General features: G+C 41.2%; 1 protein-coding gene across 2 annotated transcripts in view; it reads right to left on the bottom strand.

Moving 5' to 3' along the window:
• The window catches only part of SLC35F1 (solute carrier family 35 member F1), a 233,670-nt gene that overhangs the window by 152,097 nt on the left and 68,752 nt on the right, over positions 1 to 12,821 (bottom strand). The gene's annotated exons all lie outside the window — the stretch shown is intronic.

The raw sequence follows: 12,821 nt of genomic DNA on the forward strand, positions 1-12,821 counted from the left end.
CAGTCAGGCTGGAGCAGAGATGGATTCCAGACTTAAAACTCCCCTTTGATCATTGATAACATCAGCCTTACCCCATACAAGCTAGGTCAAACCATACTGGTGGCAAATAAATAGAATTTCTGTGTGTTCTTTGAATTTTAAGATGCAAACTCTTCACCAATGCTTGGCCAATGGAGCAACTGGAGATGTTTCCATAGATGCTGGTTGACAGTTCACAAATTGATCAGGTGAGTGGATGAGACAGCACTTCCTTCTGAGTTTGCAATTATTGGGTGGGTTACTAGACTTTCCACACTCATGTGCAGACAATAAATTTACCTCTGAAATATTATTAATGAACTTAGGTTAAAATATTTATTAAGAATCAACCTACACTAATGAACAAGATACAGCAAAGAACTGCTTGTCTTAAATTTTGATTCTGCTCCTTTGTGCATGTGGAGAGTATTAGTTCAGGAAATTATTCCAGCACATGATTAAATCCCTCTGAAGTGAAAAGAATATAAGTGTAAGCTTAAAGTTAAGTGGATGCTTATGTAGCCTTCCTAGACAAGGGAGTGCAAGTGGGGCCACAATCTTTAACTGTATATTATGATCCTATATTCTTCCAGTATTATGACATTTCTTAAAGGCTGATAAGCATCTGTATCACATGCACTCTTTGGCTGGAGTCAAGCATAACTCATGAAAGTAATCTCTTTTCACAGTAAATTTTACTTGCAGGTCCTTCTCTAAATTAATCAAAATTAAAGTGTCAGTGCAGGTTGGTTGCACACAGAGCCCATTTTGGCTGATATCCCCTGAGTTACAGCTTTACAGAGAGGATTCTAATACAACTGTCAGCCTCTCTGGACTGGGAAATTCTGCTGTCAAAAGACCTGTGGGTACACCTCTCCCAAAAGAAATGTTGACTGGATCCACACTGCAACAGCTTGTGCAGTACCAGTGCTTCTTCACAGAGACTGTGAATGCCTGCAAACATTTTTCTGCAGTTTACCCTTTTTTCACTCTAGTTTTTGATCACAGCTACCTCACCAATGGCACATATCTCTTCTGGCCTCTGTTGTAGAAAGCTGATTTCTATTTTCCACCCCAACCTCTCAACATCTCAGAATCAATGATCTTGCTCAGAACAGCAGTATCCTGCAAGACCAGTATTTGTGTGTATATGTACACACACACACACACACACACATATATAACTCAAAAGAAAAAAAAAACAAAAACACACAAGAACCAAAAGATGCTGCACGGATCAGTGCTATTCTTGTATCTGGCTTTTGCACAGCAAGATGATTAATTTCTATTTTTGGAATCAAAGCAACTGGCTGCTTGACAAAGAAACTCAGTACATTAAGGGAAGAGGAAAGTAAGTCCTTGAACTTGGCCTGTTGCTGTGACAGCCAAGAGGAATGGAGGGATGTTTCTAGGTCTACCCAGTGGTCACCAAGATATGTTCCACTGTTACTCAGATTGGAGGCAGCGGGACTCCCAAGCATGGTATGGCTTTCAGACCAGCAGGAACAGGGATGCTTTTCCAGGATGGCATACTGACCACTGGTGGATTCACAAGAAAAAACACCTTTCCTGAGCATCTGACCTAACCTTTACTCCTTTGGCTGAAGCTATTTAAAGACCAAAGAAAACAAAGGAAGATGAGTAAAGAACATGCCCTCACACCATTCATCTTACTCAGGAGCTTTGAGGCTTAACTAATAAGCATCATCAGCTCCAAACTTTAGTTTCTGTATCTTCCAGCAAGAGCTTTTAGCTCCTTATAAAATGGAGGCAGAGTACAGGTTACTTGTAAAGAATACTTCCCTTAGGCACCCCTTGCTCACCTCCAGGCAGGTCTTGGACCAGACCCAAGAGCGGGACTAGTTTGGGGCTGCTCTTTTATGCCACAGTCATGCATGAATAGGGGCCAGATACAAAGGCAGCATTGTATCAGCTTTGTTGGGGAGGTTGTAGCCTCGCTTTCCTCCTCCAAGTCATCCTCCCGAGGCCGGCAGCTCGCGTAGGAACACCGTGTTACGGATGGAGTATTTTTAAAGTTCCAAAAATAATTCCTGTGAAGAGTGAGAAATTGCATTTGAATCCCGACAGGGCAACAGACAGACTGAAGCTGGATGGAGGACATGTAGATCAGAGACAGAGCAGTCACGACAATGCTATTGAATATCAGAGGACCTAGACAAGGTAGAATATCTGCAGTCTGGGGGAGAAGGAGGCTCTTTTTTTTTTTTCTTTCCTACACAAGGCTAAAAAGAGAAAAAAATAGCAGAGGAGTCTTGATAATCACAGATTTCTGAGTTATATCTGCACTGAAAGCACACCGAAGAAGTGCTAAATTTTGATGAAGTCTTCAAAGCCTGCTTATAAAGAGGCTGGAGGACAAAGAACACTGCTGTTAAATAAAAGGCAATCAAGCCTATCAGAGAGGCACACCCAAGGCATTTCATATAAACATCCCAAAAGAAATCTACTCAAAACTTAGAGATTACTTTGGAAAATATTTGAATAATATGACTCATACTTAAGCAGATAAATTGGAGAGCTGTAGACCACGCTCTAAAGAGCTGCTAGGCTCAGATCCCCATTGCTGGCTCAAAAGTTGGTTGCACATTTGGTAATGTTGACAGCAACTTTCCTCAAATTTCACATTCTGGAGTTCATCCTCCCATTATATTTTCATTGCAGTGAAATTGAATTAAAACTGATGAAACAATAGTTGAGGATTACAGAATATTTTAAGAGGATGTTCTTTCACTTTGAGCTAAAATGAAACATTGCCAAGGGCTGGCAGAAAAACAGCAAAGAAAGAACATGATTAAAAAGGAAAGCACTATTACAAAGACAAATGGCACACTCTGCACGTCAGCTATTTAAGATACTTACAGATCTTGTAAAAATAATGCACTGAGCTACTGAAATGGTGGTTTTGGGCATGCATATGAGATTACAAAAATGCACTGGGGCTGTTAAAGTGGGAAAACCCTTTTCCTCTAGGCAAGGAAAATTAGAGAAAGGCTTTGTACCATGCAATACTGCCAATCCATCAAGGCAGAGAAAGAAACCATCCCAAACAGCAGCTCTCACGGAGGTGTCAGGGGCAACACGTCTTCACGCTTCACTCCCCCGCTTAATTCTCGCTGGCATGACCCATATGCCGAGTCCCCATCTGTGCTACACATGCACCATCCCGTTTCCCCTTTACTGGGTGGGAAGCGAAAAACAAGCAAGAGCTGGTCCAAAGGGCTAGAAACCTCTCTCACAGCAAAAAGTAACAAGCAGAAGCGGTTTGTTTTATTTCCCTGCTTTTTTGAAGGGCTGTGAAAATTAAAAAATGTATTAAAAGAATATAGGATTGTCCATTAATCCTTTAAAAAAGTTCATTAACACCTTGACTAACAGCTCTGCTCATGGTATTTTTTTTTTTTTTTTTGGGTGACCAATCCTAACAGCATTAAAGTATGATTTGACCTTGTCTTTTTGCTCTTTGTTGGAACATTTAAACCTGAAAATCAGGATGCCGTTTGGATCAGGCAATAGGCCTGGTGGAAAATCATGGAACTAGGCTTTCAGGAGAAAACTTTGCTGAGTGCTACCCAGGTGTTTCTAATGGGATGTCCAGGTGGCAGCACTGACCTGCCCCTGAGGGGGATGCCCAGGCAGGCAGTGCCACCTCAGCAAGCAGCTGGGATGGATGGCAGAGAGCAGAGCTGGAAACGGCTGCACCACACTCCAGCACGGCTGTACCGTAGCCAACATCTCATCACTTATTAAGATAAAGAAAACCTATTTAGCTGACATTTGCTTTGTGTGCCATTAAGCCAGACTCTGCCTTTGCCCACACTTGCCCAGTTGGCACGTATGTTAATGCACAAAAGAGTACAGACAGGCACCCACACTGCAGCAGCCTTTCCTGGGGTTCCAAAAAGGAGCTGGGCCTGGCACCGCCGCCCCAGGTCCTGCTTTATTCCAACTGTAAATGGCTTTTGCAGCGTGCCCAACTGGCACGTCCTTTAAAGTTGAGACAGGGGGTGGGATTGGGGGGGTTGGCTTTCCTAACTGAATTAATTGGTTCTGAAGAAGCCAAATTTGCAATTCAGAGCCAGACCTGTGTTAAACTGCAGCCTGGACAAGGGAAGTGGGAGGCAAGCAGCTTTTCCCACACCTTCTCCCAGCATCATTTGATGCCAGGCAGAGGCATGAGGCCAGCCAGGGTGAATGCTGCTCCTGCCAACCCAGGTGGCAGCTCAGCACCACCCAGGATGACACTTTCTGTCTTATGTACAGGTCTCTTGGAGCAACCAGGCTGCTGTCACCTACTCGCTCGCCACCAGACCTGTAACAGCTGCCTAATAACAACCTTCTTTGGTCATTACTGCTTTAAACCAGGAGTTCAGAGGAGGAGGACAGATTGAATTACTACCTCCTTGAACTAGACTGCCTTCAACTAATATTGTTAAAGCCTTATGTGAAATAATACAGGATGAATTGTGAACCTCTTTATTGGTTTCTGGGTAGACAGCTTTAAATGCTAATCTGAGCTAATTAAATTACTTAACTTCATTTGCCTCTGCCAACAGGCCATGTGATAGGGTAACTTTGGAAGACAGTGTTTTTTGAGGCGGTGGCTCTTATCCTTTACACCAGAGCAATGTTAATCACCAGAAAATGTAATTACCTCATTGTTGCTATAGTCATCTGTATGAAGTAAAATTAACCCCAGCAACAGGAAGACATAAAATATCCAACTTCTTGAATAATGACAAGAACTGTTATTTAATCTCCTCTGAACACTGAAATCTTGGTTAGAAGGTAAAGCATACTGCACAAGAGGAAAATGTTTATAACCAAACTAATATATATTTATTTAAAAGTCTACCACACATCTCCACATCCCAGAGAAGTATCCAGGTGAACATCTGATGTAGCTGTCTCAAAATTTCAAAAGGTCCTTGCCAAGAACAAACACCAGCATGGAATTCTTCTCTACAGGAAGACTTCTCACACTGCACATCATTGCACAAAATATTTTTCACATCTCCACTCTATGTCTGGACAAGCTGAGGCAGACATGAAATCCCTTCTCCCTGGCTTTTGACAGAAAGACCATCAGACTCTGGGCTGAGGTCTTTCATGAGATCTTGGACCCTGTTCTGCTTGCACTTTTCTTCCACATAACACTGCTTTCTTTCTGCTGCCCAACACCATGTTCAAAGCCTGAAAGCTATTGTGTCACTGGCAAGCTGTGCCTGTCAGTTGCTTTCATCTCTTCTACCTAGTGAGGCTGTCATTTGAGCTACAGCAGTGCAGTTGAAGCACCACCAACACTACTCTGCATCGATACTGGTATGACAATGCTTCTGGATGATCACTGTTGAAGTCAGGAATCGGAGTCAGGCACGGATCTTCGGCCAAAAAGTGTCATTTGAAAACACTAGGTGACTGGCCACTGAAATTAGTCACTCAGTTTCCATCTCCAGCAACTGCCTGCTGAAGAAAACTCCCTGCCATTGCCACCTGGCACATTGGTTGTACCAGTTACAACAGCACAACTTACTATTCACATAGCAGGGGGGTTCAGTCCTTCGTTTGCCGGAGCCATCGGCAGCTTCCCAAGAGTGCCTGCTTTCACTCTTTACTTTTTTTTTGTTTGGTTGGTTTGGTTTTTTGTTTAACATCAGCATTTGTTCACACTGCTCCCTTTTCCCAAATGTGGCATTTTTCACATAGTGGTTTTTCATTCAGCTGTCCCCTCGGCTTCTCCTACACACTGCTGAGCCTGGCTCCAGCTGGGCTTGCTCATTCATTCAGTCTGTCCAGTGACCATCACAATAACTCTCACCTTCGCTGTAATCTCATAGACCCTCTACAGCCTTGCCTCTGTTAAACAACTGCTCACAATGTGAAACACTGAGGCCTCAAGCTCTGCAAACGAGATTAGCACCTGTCCTTTCCCACACCTACAGCAGGATTTGTGATGCTCTGACTCCATTGGTTTAAGAAAATGATGTAGAACCCTCCTGCTCCTTTCTCCTAACCCCTCCAAATCCAGCATCTAATCACAACTCTACATTACACGGCAGCCAGGAAAGGAAGTGCACACATCCAGGTGGTTCAAGATGGAGAAAACTTGTACTGAAAACAAGACTCAGTGAATCCAGAGGAAGCAACACCCTCCGTTGGCACAGCCTGGGACTCTCACCAGTTATTGCACAGCAGAGGGGCTCTGTCATAGCCTGCAAGTGATGGCCTGGCAGTGACATTTCTATTCAAAGTACATGAAAACATAGCCCTCTAAAAAGGAATATATATATATATATGTGTGTGTGTGTGTGTGTGTGTATTTGTATATATGCATAATGCCTAGTTTCCCTAGTTTGTATATATGTCTAATCCCTAGTTTTCCCTTTTGGCCATTTTAGGAGGGCATGGAATTTTCACAATACATTTCCTGTGGAGAGAAACAGGAAAAGCATTGAAGAGTTGTTCTCTTCTTCATGCTACCTTACTAGCCAACAGGATAGTGAAAAAACCTCCTTCTGATAATATGTCACCACAAGGCACTTTTAATCAAGAGAAAACCAACTAAAATATTCAGCCTGGATTTAAAAAATACTCTTTTGCCTTAAATATGCAATCAATCAAAGTGACACAATTACCTGGCCTGAATTAAAACACTCGGTGATTTGTACCTCAAATGCAGACAACTCCAGAAATACAATTATCCTGTTAATATTCAGACCTAAAGCAAAATGCTTCTGAACACTTAATAAATCTTCAGATGGAAAATTTAACACTCAGTAACATGTTATATTGGTTTTGCTCCCAGACGTGTAAGTACCAATTTGTCTCTTCAAAAAGAAAGGCAAGACTGACAACATTTCTTAATTGAGTCGGCAGCTTTGCCAAAACACTCCACGCTGCTTCTTAATACAGGGTGAGGGCAGAGCGGGGAAACCTTCTTCAGGCAGAAACAGTTGTGCCAGGCCAACTTGCAATGGACAGTCTGCACTGTAAAGGCCCAGGAGAAATCGCAAGGTCATCACAATCTTTTGAGAACAGAGCTAAGACTTGAAGACCTGGTGCTATTCTGTTCACTTAAAAGGATATTGGCTAAAGCAGAGTAAGGCAACTTGGCTTGTTTTTAAGTGATATTACCAAGTTGCAGAAGAGAGTTTCATGCATTAATAGTAATAATGAGATATATGCTAATTGTTTCAAATTTGGTACATGGCACTTTTTTCTCCATTTTTTTTCTTGTTATGAATTATCAAAAACAATAGTAAGTGTTAGAAATAGTTGTAATTAGGGTAAAAAGACATTCTTGCTTTCACCACTGAATTAACCAAATGCTCTCTCTCTGTCAACTAGAAATGAAAACATGATCACGCAGGGTACTAATCAGCATTAATAGCGAGATTAACTGTACTTAAATCACTAAAGCTCAGTATAAATGTTAACTTCAGTTATGTGCCATGGACCATACATCACTGTCACAGGAAAAAAAAGCCAGTTTGCAAGCTGCAGATAAGAAGACAATGAACCAAATATTATTGTGATTGGATACAGCCCTCGCCAGAACACAGCAATTTTAGATCAGCAATGGGGTTTTAACTGAGAGCATTTGAGCAAGTTCTTTTTCAAATTTCATGCAGTGATTTTGGGTTGAAAAAGCCTTTAAAGAGCATCTAGCTCCAATCCCCCTGCCATGGGCCGGGACACCTTGAACTATACCAGCTTGCTCAAAGCCCCACCCAACCTGGGTTTGAACACTTCCAGGGATGGGGCATCCACAGCTGCTCTGGGCAACATGTTTCATTTGTAAATTAAACTTTTAACACTTGATTGTAGCAGCAGTCACAAGATGTCTATGCATCTACAGCGAGATTGTACTCCTGAAGGAATAACAATCCCAGATGACGAGACATTGAAGTGAATTTGTCACATTTTAAAATGTTCTTTAGAGTGAAATCATAGCAGGAAGGGCTTTGTTCACTGGGGAGTACTCATCCATCATCACGTTCTGCCTCTAATGAGTGCACACAAATTCTCCAATGGTGGCAGGCAGGCAAACCAAAAGGGAAAGTAGAGCATAACACACCTGTACATCACATTTGTACTGAACCATTTCTGAGTAAAAGCCAAAACCTCATTTCAACAGCTGCCAGTTCCAGAAAGTGAGAAAGGGGGTAAGAGTCTTGGCTGCAGATGAAAATGAGTCAACTCCATGCATCAGTCCCAGGGAGCTGGGGACAGATACCTGCTTCATCCTGAAGGGATCAAACAAGACACTAGGCTACTATCTCACAGCAGCAACGCTGTGACATGATTTACATCATGATGCTACAGCTGAGAGGAAAAACTGTCTCAGTACTAGGATGTAAGTCAAACCTAGTAAGTGGTAAAGAGATTTACAAAAGATAAAGCATTTGACAAATACCCAAGTTGACAGGAAGGACGCGGGGAAGGGGAATCCCAGACTATTTAAAAATCTTTTTCTCTGAGTGTACTAAAAGTCTAAATATCCAACAATATGATCAACATGTCTTCCTTTAAAAGGATAAGAGGTCATGCACTGTGCACCACAAAGTTTCATTGGACAATCTTAGTTATCATTTTACACATTAAAATATGACTTTGGATTAGAGTTCAGATTTGAAATAGTAATTTAGCTGAGCTGTAGAAAAAACATGACCTTAAAATGCTTAGATAGCAGCCTTAGAGCTGTGGCAAAGTCTTCTTGGATGAAGAATTTTTGGTGTGTTAAAATAACATTTAGCATGTAAAGAGCTAAATTGATAACCTTTGCAAAGGTATAGTTTATTTAATAAGGTATGTTGTAATCCAGTGCTTTTGCACACGTATACTTACATAAAGTAATAATCCTCTCCAAATCTAATCCAGAATTATAACAATGTAATCTTTTAATTAATGGATCTGGGATAAAATAAATGTTTGGGAGGTAGAAATGAAGAAATAGTAGCTACCCAAGTCACTCAAAGTGCTACATAAATTTAAAAGAAAAACCCAAACAAACAGGAGATATGAAGAGAGAAGCCAGAACCAGGGCTAAGCATGGGAGGAAAAGGTGATAGTGTTTTTTGAGAGGCAGTGCTGTGACTAGTTTTGGAATGCTGTGCATCCTTGTGCTACATATCTTACAATCACAGAATGGTTTGGGTTGGAAGGGACTTTAAAGATGATCTACTTGCTAACCTCATGTCATGGGCAGGGACACTTTTCACTAGACAAGGCTTCTCAAAACCCTGTCCAACCTGGCCCTGAACACTCTCAGGGATGGGGAATCCACAGCTTCTCTGGGCAACCTTTTCCGGTGCCTCACCACTCTCACAGTCAAGAATTCCTTTGTAGTATCTAATCTGAACCTACCTTCTTTCAGTTTAAATCCATTACCCCTTGTCCTATCTCTACATGCCCTTGCATAAAGTCCCTCTCCAGCTCTCTCTTGCAGCCCCCCTTTAGGTACTGGAACTTGCTATGAGGTCCCATCAGAGCCTTCTCTTTTCCAGGCTAAACAACCCCAGCTCTCTCAGCCTGTCTTCATAGGAGAGGTCTTCCAGTCCTCTGATCTCCTTTGTGGCCCTCCTCTGGACTGACTCCAACAGGTCCACATCCTTCTTTGTGCTGGGGACCCCAGAGCCAGTTGCAGTACTCCAGGTGGGTTCCCACAAGAGCAGAAAAGGGCAGAATCACCTCCCTCAACCTGCTGGCCATGGTTCCCTTGATGTCTTCCCTTGACCCCTTCTCCAAAGACTCAGAAAGCGCAGAAAAGGCTGCCTAATAAAAAGCCAGTAAAAAAGGCTACAGATCTTGGAAAACACTTCATTGTGAAAGTGTAATTGGTTTAGTATTAAAAAAACCTGATAATACTCTATAAATGCTCTTATGGAAAGAGATTATTCCCTGGCAAATTATTCTTTAATTAAGTTGAGAAAATGCAGAGAAAAGCCAGATAAATCGATCCTAGCTGCTGAGGCAAACAGCTGAGGAAGATGCCACATTTTCCGTCTGTGCTTTCTTCAAGGCAAAGCTGGGCATCCTTCTGGAAGGCATGCCTGACTCCAAACCAAATTTATGCTGTCACAAAGAGAAAACTCAGCAAAATTTCTGCCATGAGTTTACAACTCATGTTCATTGGCATGACTTTATATCTTACAGCCATTCTGGGCTGAGCACCTCTTCATCTGAGCAGACACCACAGGAGTGCCTCCCTGAAGACTGGCAGTGGAGACTCCTCCTTGGCTCTCACACTTCTCATCAGCAAAAGAACAGAGCAGCCAAGATAGAGTTAAATTAATTAATCAGACTAAGAGAAACCAACCAGAAAATAGCAGCTTTGTCACTTTTCAAAGGCTTTTCAAATGAAAATTTTATTTTTTAGTGGCTATGGTACATCATCTTTTAGGGTAAAAAGGGAAAGGTCAACAGTTTCCAACACAAATTCTTTATAATAACTGACCAAGAACATCTAAATCCCACTCTTGGACAAATTCACATATTTAAAATTTATCTCAAATACAGGCCTCCTTCACATTTTCTGTATATTTTTATTCTTTCATGGGTATGGATTACCAAAGCTAGTCACAGTATGGAAAACATTTCCATTCAACTTTTTAAAAACATTAAAGCAAATTTCACTTTAAACACCTGAATACTTTTGTTCAAAATGGTTCAGAATTTTTCTTTACAGTCTTCCTCTTACAATTATTTGACTTTTTTTTAAACTACAACCATTATTAATAATTGCAATATTTTATATGGATAAGAAAGAAGCTGGAAGTCTTAGGTTTTAGGCAAGGTAGCTGTTGTTCTACATCAAAGATATTACAGTCTTGTACTGCTGGTCTAATTGCCTTCACTCCTTTCTGTTCTGCTTTCTGCTATAACAGCTCTATGCTTCATTGACCTTCCCTTATTTTCATAAACAGTACCAGCCATTTACCTTTATTTGCTCCTCTATTGTTACATTAAAACAATTCAAGAAGATTAACTATCAAAGCATAGGCTGCCTTTGCAGAAGTCATGCTATTTTGACCTCATCTTACCATAATTTTCCAGCTGCTTGATAGCAGTATTTTCTTTTTCTTTGTCAGTTTAATCAGATACTGAGACAGGGCTTGCCAGTTTATAATACCCTGGATCACCTTCAGTGCCTAGAAAAAATACAAATACCAGTGTGCTCCTTGCCAGTGCTCCAATACACATTGTTTTAATCAGAAATAACACAATTTCATTATCCAGCAGGAACGTTCCCCAGAGTGTATTTTGCCAAATTCGGCACAGAGGCCAGGCTGCTGCTGCTGCTCCGTGTGTCTGTAGCAAACAGTACATCAGTAGTTCTGGCTAAAGTGCAGAAAGGCAGCACGAAGAAACCAAGGCTGGTCCTGACAGAGCACCCAAAACAGAGCTTGAGTGGGCACATGCTTGTGGTTGACTGCAATGTGCTGTGCAGAAGCCCTCGGGGGACAGCCAGGGCAATGCTGCTCTGTGTGGTCCAGAGAGTTAAAGGAGCTGTTGCTGTCATGTTTCATAATGTATTTTTCTTTAGAACTGAGCAAGAGTACGAGCCCCACATAACTATGCAGGAGACTTTGGACAGTGGTGCTTTCACACAGATCACGGAAACTTTAGTGTCTTATCAAAATGTGGGCAGAAAATTCCTGCTTGTCATTTTTAGAAGCTTCTAAAAATAAGCCACGAGTATTGACAAGCTGGAGATCTACAGAAAGAAGGGATGCCTGTCAGTCACGACAGAGCCCACCAGACACCACACCACAGCATCTGCTCAGCACTACCTGCAAAAGGCAATGTGGCAAACCCATCTGAGCAATTAATACTTGCTAAGTTTGTAAGAGCTTGTCAAGAAAGTTAAAGGCATCTGCAAAAACAAAAAAAGGTACTTTTCAACATTAAAAGAAATAAACATAGGTAAAGCATGGCAGGTTAAACTAAACATTTATCCAAAGCCATTTTCTTTTCTAGCTTGGTGAGAAAACAAAACATTATTCTGTAGATGACCTGAAATATCTTTTTTTTTCCCAACTGAGTAAGCTAACTCACAAAAGAAGAAATTATTCATAGAGTATTACTTTAAAAAATTTCAGTGTGTGACAGCCTTGCCATGTTTCAAGTCTCTAGTCCAGACCCTAGAAGCACAAGACATTTTAATAACTTTAAAATATTTTATTTCTAAATCTATTCTAATATATAGCTGGATGGCTTTTGTAGAAGGCAAGCAAGCAGATATCACTCTCCAAAGTACTCCCTCTTATCCCCAGATTTAGCTCCCACTGACAGAGGCAGTCAGATGGGAAAACTTCAGCCCACTTGGTCAGAAGTTACAGCCTAGCAGAAAAAACAACTTCAAACTCACACCATTAGGTAATGACAATTATGATAAACAATGAGATACATATTAAAAAAACCCCACCACATGTTTATATGATAGTGGTTTAGTGGAGTGGTACTGAATTGCACAAACCCCCAGTGTGCCCCAATGCATTGAGCAGCTGGAAGGGATCTCTCACCTGACATACCTGTCACACCTGCCATTAGAGACTGGCATACTAGACAATCATCCAAAGATTATTATAAGGGTATGGCAAAAAATATTTCTGAAAGCAGCTCTTCTTAAAGTTATTAAGTTAAAAATTCTTTTATGCCAAAAATCCCAAGGAATCTAAATCAACAAACAAATGTTATTCTTTCAGGGCATGTTCACAGATGGAAGCTATAGAGGCTATGCAAATAAGAATTAACAAAGTAATACGGTTAATTAAAACTTCTCA

The sequence above is a fragment of the Aphelocoma coerulescens genome, chromosome 3 (assembly GCF_041296385.1).
Source record: "Aphelocoma coerulescens isolate FSJ_1873_10779 chromosome 3, UR_Acoe_1.0, whole genome shotgun sequence".
Classification (NCBI taxonomy): Eukaryota; Metazoa; Chordata; class Aves; order Passeriformes; family Corvidae; genus Aphelocoma; species Aphelocoma coerulescens.